The sequence below is a fragment of the Macrotis lagotis genome, chromosome 5 (assembly GCF_037893015.1).
Source record: "Macrotis lagotis isolate mMagLag1 chromosome 5, bilby.v1.9.chrom.fasta, whole genome shotgun sequence".
Classification (NCBI taxonomy): Eukaryota; Metazoa; Chordata; class Mammalia; order Peramelemorphia; family Peramelidae; genus Macrotis; species Macrotis lagotis.
The window spans coordinates 40,065,401-40,072,184 of record NC_133662.1 but is presented as its reverse complement, the minus strand read 5'-3'; positions in this window follow the sequence as shown (position 1 = coordinate 40,072,184).

The following is a 6,784-nucleotide window of genomic DNA, read 5'->3' as shown; positions in this document are numbered from 1 at the left end:
TTCCCCCATGGAAATTTGATCCATCCATGAAATGTCAAAGAAACTTAAACAGTGAAACATTGAATGAATATACGGAAAATATTTGAAATGCATCCCACCTCACAATCTAACATAAGCAACTTTATTTACTTACATAATTTTAGGGACCCTCCGTTTACGGAAGAGATGCCTTTTTTTAATAGGGTGGTGCTCTCATATGAAGTAACACTGAGGGACTGTGTTCTATTTAATTATAAGTAAGAGTGGGCTTTTGCAGATGTTAAAAGGGCTTGATCTGAACAGTGTTGACATCAGATGAATAGGAGCAGCCACCTGCTAGCTCCACTTTTGGCTTTAGGGATGATTTGCATTCCTGTGGCCTGTTGCTCGGCTTGATCACTCTCAGCACTTTGCCTGCCCATGAACTGTTTAATATCATGGATACCTTCCAGTCAGGAAGGCTATCTTCAATATTTGTATCAGGCCAAAAGAGTAAGGGGCTGGTTTTCTAACTGCTTTGGCTAGAACAGGATGGTCTTGCTTAATTTACACCACATCAAATGGGAGGAATTTTTTGTTCTGTTCCCTAGATTTAGATAAAAAAAATAAGCCTATTCTTGTTTAATAGCATTAGTAGACTCTTTCTTCTTCCCGGGAGATAAATTTTGCCATTTTAATTACAACATAGTGTAGTACAGACCAGTCCTGCCATTATTAATAAGCCCAGAATGTTTTCATTGGTTTTCTTTCCTTTTTTATGATACATTATAACAGATTTTCAAAATATTATAAACTTATAGTATAAAAGAGTGTAAATGATTATTCCTAAAATGAGAGGGATTCCAACTTTTGAAAAGGAAAATGAGGAACAGACTGTAGAAAGGCAAGGAAAATATGAACAATTTGTGATATAACTACATTGAAAATACCAGAAGATCAAAAAGAAGATTGAATCAGAAATGTCTCAGGAAATATTACTGAATTTATTTTCTACCCAATAAAATTAGTTGTTGTCTGAGATTTGTAGCAAGTATTATTGAGGTCACCTTAGATTGAAGTATTAAAAGTGTTGCATATATAAATTATCAAATATTATGCTTAATGTTATATGTTTATTTTTCAAAAAGCAAATTTAAAACTCTAAAAATTATGTACAGATTAAGTTTCCATCTTTGTATAAAACATATTAAGCCTTAGCACATTATTTAAAAGCATTTTCTGCAATGGGTATACTGAAGGACCCAAAGTCCAAAATACCTCGATATAAATCTCACTTCAAATATTTATTGGGGGGGGCAGCTAGGTGGTTCAGTAGATAGAGCACTTCCTGGATTCAGGAGGACCTGAATTCAAATCCTGTCTCAGACACATAATAATTGCCTAGCCGTGTGACCTTGGGCGAGTCACTTAATCCCACTGTTTTGTAAAAAAAAAAAAAACTACAAAAAAATCAAATATTAATTAGAATTTGATCATTAGCAAGTCAGTTACCTTCTTAGTTTTATTTCCTAGATATTTAATATGTTCTTCATTTGTTTATACTTACTTCTGAGGGCTGTGAGAGAATCAAATAACATAATATATTTATATTCCTTTGTAAATCTTAAAATACAATATTGTATCACTTTTTGTTTTTCTTGTTGTTATCATTATCATCACCATTATCATCCTTACTCATTTAACAAGCACTTTTTAAGCTCTAACATGTTCAAGGTGTTATACTCGGTTCTGGAGATGGAGAAAAAAGTCAGGTTTTTTTTAGTTTTAAAAAGAATGTAGGGGGCTGAACTCAGATAATAGAGTAAAGGGATTTTCCCAAGGTCTCTTGTGAATTCTCCCAAAACTTTAAAATAATGACTCTTACCAAATTATATAGTTACATAACCTACAAAAGAATAGAGTCAAACAATTTTCCAGCCCAAGGCAACTTAAAAAGTTGGAAGGAAAGGTCTGTTGCAGGAGAGTAAGAGAGGGCACAGTCCAGTGCATGCCACACTAGGGCAGGCTCAGCCCAAACAGAACATAGGTCACTGAGTCAGTAGGAGTACTGACAGTTTCCAGACCTTCCAACCCAAAGACATCAAAGACAACTCAGAAGGTGAACAAGAAAGTTGCAATTGGGTGAGAAGGGAGCATAGTCCATCTCAGGCTGCAACAGCTTAGCCCCCCAGCAAACTCTAATCAGGACTTACCTACTTGGAGAACACTCAGTCCATAGAGAGTAAAGGGGACCAAAACCTTGTGAGAGGAAGATTGTAGGGATCCCTTGCTATCACTGAGGCAAGATTATGTTACTTTGCCTATACTCAGATCTGGGTCCCAGGCTCTGGTAGAAGAGAAGAAAGTGCTACTGCAGTGCAACAGAGATGTTCCTCACAGTTCAAGGGCAGAAAAGAGTGCTTGTGGTCAGTCATAGGCCAGAGAAAAAGCAAGGAGAGTAGTAAACACACCTCTCCTTAAATCATGCTACATTGGAAGAAAATTCACAGATCCTCAGAAATATCTCTGAAAAGACTTCTACAAAATCTCAGAAACATGACACAATATTCTTTCCACCATGGAAGCAGTTCCCTGTTTTCATGGAGATAAAAACAAATCATAGACTAGGAAAATGAGTAAAGAAAAGAAAAAAATTCAACCATAAAAAGTTACTATGGTGACAAAGAAGATAGAAATACACATACTGAAAAACAAAAAAAGAACTAAGTCAAAGCTCCTATAAGAAAGCCTCCAAGAAAAATAAGAATTGTTCTCAATTCATGGAAGATCTCAAAAAGAATTTTGAAAATCAAGTAAGAGAGACAGAGTTAGAATTGGGAAAAGAAATGCAAGTGATGCAAGGATAATCATGAAAAATGAATCAACAACTAGGCAAAGGAGACACACATAAACAAATACTGAAGAAAATAAAATCTTAACAAACTAGATTAGACCAAATGTAAAAGAGGTACTAAAAGGCAATAAGGAGAAGAATGCCTTAATCATAAATCCTTTTGAGAGAGATTAAGAAACAATAATAACAAAAAAGAAAAATAATAGAAGACTGTGAAAAATCTTATTGGAAAAACAACTAACCTTGTTGGTCAGGAGAGACTATTTAAAAGTTTCTGAACTATCTAAAAAGTCATAATAAAAAAAAAGACATCATCTTTTAAGAAATTTTCTATAGAGGAGGAGCGAAGATGATGGAGTCAATGTGTGGACTCCCATGAGCTTTTCCCCAATAACTCCAAATAACTTTTAATAATGACTAACCACATTTTAGAGTGACAGAACCCACAGAAATACTGCATGAACAATTTTTCAATCCAATACAACTTGGAAGGTCTGCTTGAAGACTCTGCTGCACCAGTGTTAGAAAGAGCCCACAGTGCAAACCATGCCACAGTAGAGTGAACCAGCTCCAACCACCCAGGTACAGATCATGGGTCCTGTGGTCCCCTGGGGTCACCTGAGTTTAAGGCAGTGGTGGCAGTTTCCAGATCTCTCAGATCATATATTGCCAAGGACAATGGGAAAGTCAGCAGGAAAACTGCTTGCTACAGTGTGAGAGGGGTGCCCAGTCCACCGCAGGTCTCAGAGCAAACTCAACCCCAGGGGACCAGTAGCCGTCTTGGGGAGCCACCCATCAGTTGCTTTAAGAGCTCTCAGTCCATGGATTGATGGACGGTAAGGAGGCTGGGGAAGATTGTAGAAGTTTCTTTTCTCTCCCTGAGGAGGAAATCTGTTGCTTTGCCTATACTCATATCCAGGTCACAGTCTGGGGCCACTATCTCAGGAAAAGGAGCAGAAGTGCAATAGAACTTACTGCCTGCAGGAGAGCAGAGACTGCTTTCACATTTCCAAAGCAGCAAGGAGTGCTTATAGTTAATTACAGCCCATAACAAAGACAAGGAGAGCAGTCAGAGCCTCTCATAAGATCTTGGAGGAATTGAGAATTTGCAGGTCCCTGGGGTACCCTGACAGTTACAAGAACACTCAAAATCTTGGGACAGTGTGTTCTCCTTCCTGGAAACAGAGCCCCACCATAACAAAGAATTAAAAACTAATCCTAGACTGGGGAAATGAGCAAACAACCAAATAAAAAAAAAACAAAACAGACAAAACAGACACTCAGAAGATGACAAAGTCAAAGCTGCTGTTTTGAAAGCCTCCAAGAAAAATATGAATATCATTCATGCTTTTGAAGAGATCAAAAATTTTGAAAATCAACTAAGGGAGACAGAGGAAATATTGGGAAGGTAAATGAGAATGATGTGGGAAAATCAGGAAAATAAAGTCAGCAGGAGATACAAAAATATTGAAGAAAATAAAAACTTAAAAGCCAGTTTGGGTCAAATGGAAAAAGTAGTCCAAAAGGCAAATGAAGACACAAATGACTTAAAAAGCAGAATTGACCAGATGGAAAAGGAGATACAAAAGCTTTCTAAAGAAATATTCCTGAGAAAGGCTCTGCTTCCCGGGGTCGGAGGGGTGGCCCGCCAGAGGGGTGGCCCGCCAGAGGGAAAGAAGCTCAACCTCCGGGAGGCAACCCCAGGGCTCTGGGAGCCATGGCTCACAGCAGTGGGGGAGTCTCCTGAGCTACACACCGGGGAGGACCAGGCACAAAGTGGGGGAACAGCGGGGGGGGGGGACCTCTGCCAGAGGGAGCACTTGGAGTCCAGCCTTCAGGGCACACAGCAAGCAATGTGGTCTTTCTGCAGCCCTGATCCAGGAATAGAAGCAGGTGGAGCAGGTAAGCAGGGGCCCCGAGGGCATGAGCCCATTGAGCTGAGGGAGGGGAGTGAAGAGAGAGAGACTGCAGAGCTTTGTCCTCAGCCCCAGGAAGAGGACTCTGGGGCTCTGACCACACTCAGATCTTGATTGAAGTCTAGGCCCCCCCAGAAGAGCAGCAGGGCCCCCCCTTCACCTCAGCCCCATGGCAGAGGGGGGCACATATAGTCATTCACAGACCAGGAGGGAGGACAGAGTCACACACTGAGGCCCTTGTGGGAGTGTCCCAAAAGATCAGGAAGCACCCCAAAACAGGCATAGGCTGGGAAAATTGAGCAAGCAGAGAAAAAAGAGGAACACAATTGAGAAATATTTTGCAAATGAGCCCAAGAAGGATCAAAACACTCAGTCTGAAGATGAGGAAGCACAAGCTCCTGCATCTAAAGACTCCAAGAAAAACAGAAATTGGGCTCAGGCTATGACAGAGATTAAAAAAGACTTTGAAAATCAAATGACGGAGTTAGAAGAAAAACTGGGAAAAGAAATGAGAAAGATGTAGGAAAAACATGAAAATGAAGTCAGCAGCCTAGTCAAGGAAATAAAAAAAAATGCTGAAGAAAATAGCATGCTAAAAACCAGCTTAGGTCAAATGGATAAAACAGTTCAAAAAGTTATGGAGGAGAAGAATGCTTTAAAAAGCAGAATGGGCCAGATGGAAAAAGAGATAAGAAAACTCTCTGAGGAGAACAAATCCTTCAGACAAAGAATAGAATTCAGGGAGATTGATGAATTTGCCAGAAATCAGGAATCAATACTTCAAAACCAAAAAAATGAAAAATTAGAAGAAAATGTGAAATATCTCATTAAAAAAAAACAACTGATATGGAAAACAGACTTAGGAAAGATAATTTAAAAATTATTGGGATACCTGAAAGTCATGATCAGGAAAAGAGCCTTGACATCATTTTCAAAGAATTACTACAGGAAAATTGCCCTGATATCCTAGAAGCAGAGGGCAAAATAGAAATGGAGAGAATCCACCAATTCCCCCAAGAAAGAGATCCCAAAAAAACAACCATAGGAATATCATAGCCAAGTTCCAGAACTCCCAAGTCAAGGAGAAAATATTACAAGCAGCCAGAAGGACACAATTCAAATACCGTGGAGCTGCAGTCAGGATCACACAGGACTTAGCAGCAACTACATTGGAACCTTGTAGGGCTTGGAATAGAATATACTGGAAGGCAAAAGATCTTGGAATGCAACCGAGAATCAACTACCCAGCAAGGCTGAATGTCCTCTTCCAGGGAAAAAGATGGACTTTCAATGAACCAGGGGAATTTTCAAATGTTCTTTTTGGAATGGCCAGAGCTGAACAGAAGGTTTGATCTTCAGATACAGGACTTGGGTGAAGCATAGAGAGTGGAGAAGATGGGGAAAATATGAGGGACTTAATGATGATGAACTGCATGTATTCCTGTATAGAAAAATGACACTGATAATACTCATATGAACCTTCTCAGCTAATAAAGCAGGTAGAGGGAGCTTTTATAGTTGAAACACAGGAGAAAGCTGAATTCGAAGATAAAATATGGTGTAAAAATGGAGTTAATAGAAAAAAAGGAAATGTAATGGGAGAAAGAAAAAGGAGAGGGGGAATAGGCCAAGATATTTCATATAATAAGACTTTTCTTTATTACAATGAGCTATTGCAATGATATGGAAGGGGGGAAGGCAAGGGGGAATGAGGGAAACTTTGCTCTCATCAGAGGTGGCTAGGAGAGGAAACAGCATATATACTCAGTGGGGTATAGGCATTTGGAGTAAGGAGAGGGGGCAACAGGGGGAAGAGGGGGCTGTGAGTGATGGAGGAGAGGATGGACCATGGGGGGAGAGTGTTCAGGTATAACGCATTTTCTTTTTTACTTATTGCAAGGGGCTGGGATTGGATGGCCTGTCCAGGACCACAGGGCCAGGTGGATTCTGGGCCTAAGGGATGGTATGGGGACTCAGGGCTTCTTGGCCTCAGGGCCAGGGATCTGTCTGCTGTGCCACTCAGCTCCCCTACACCAGAGTCAGAGTGAAAGGAGAA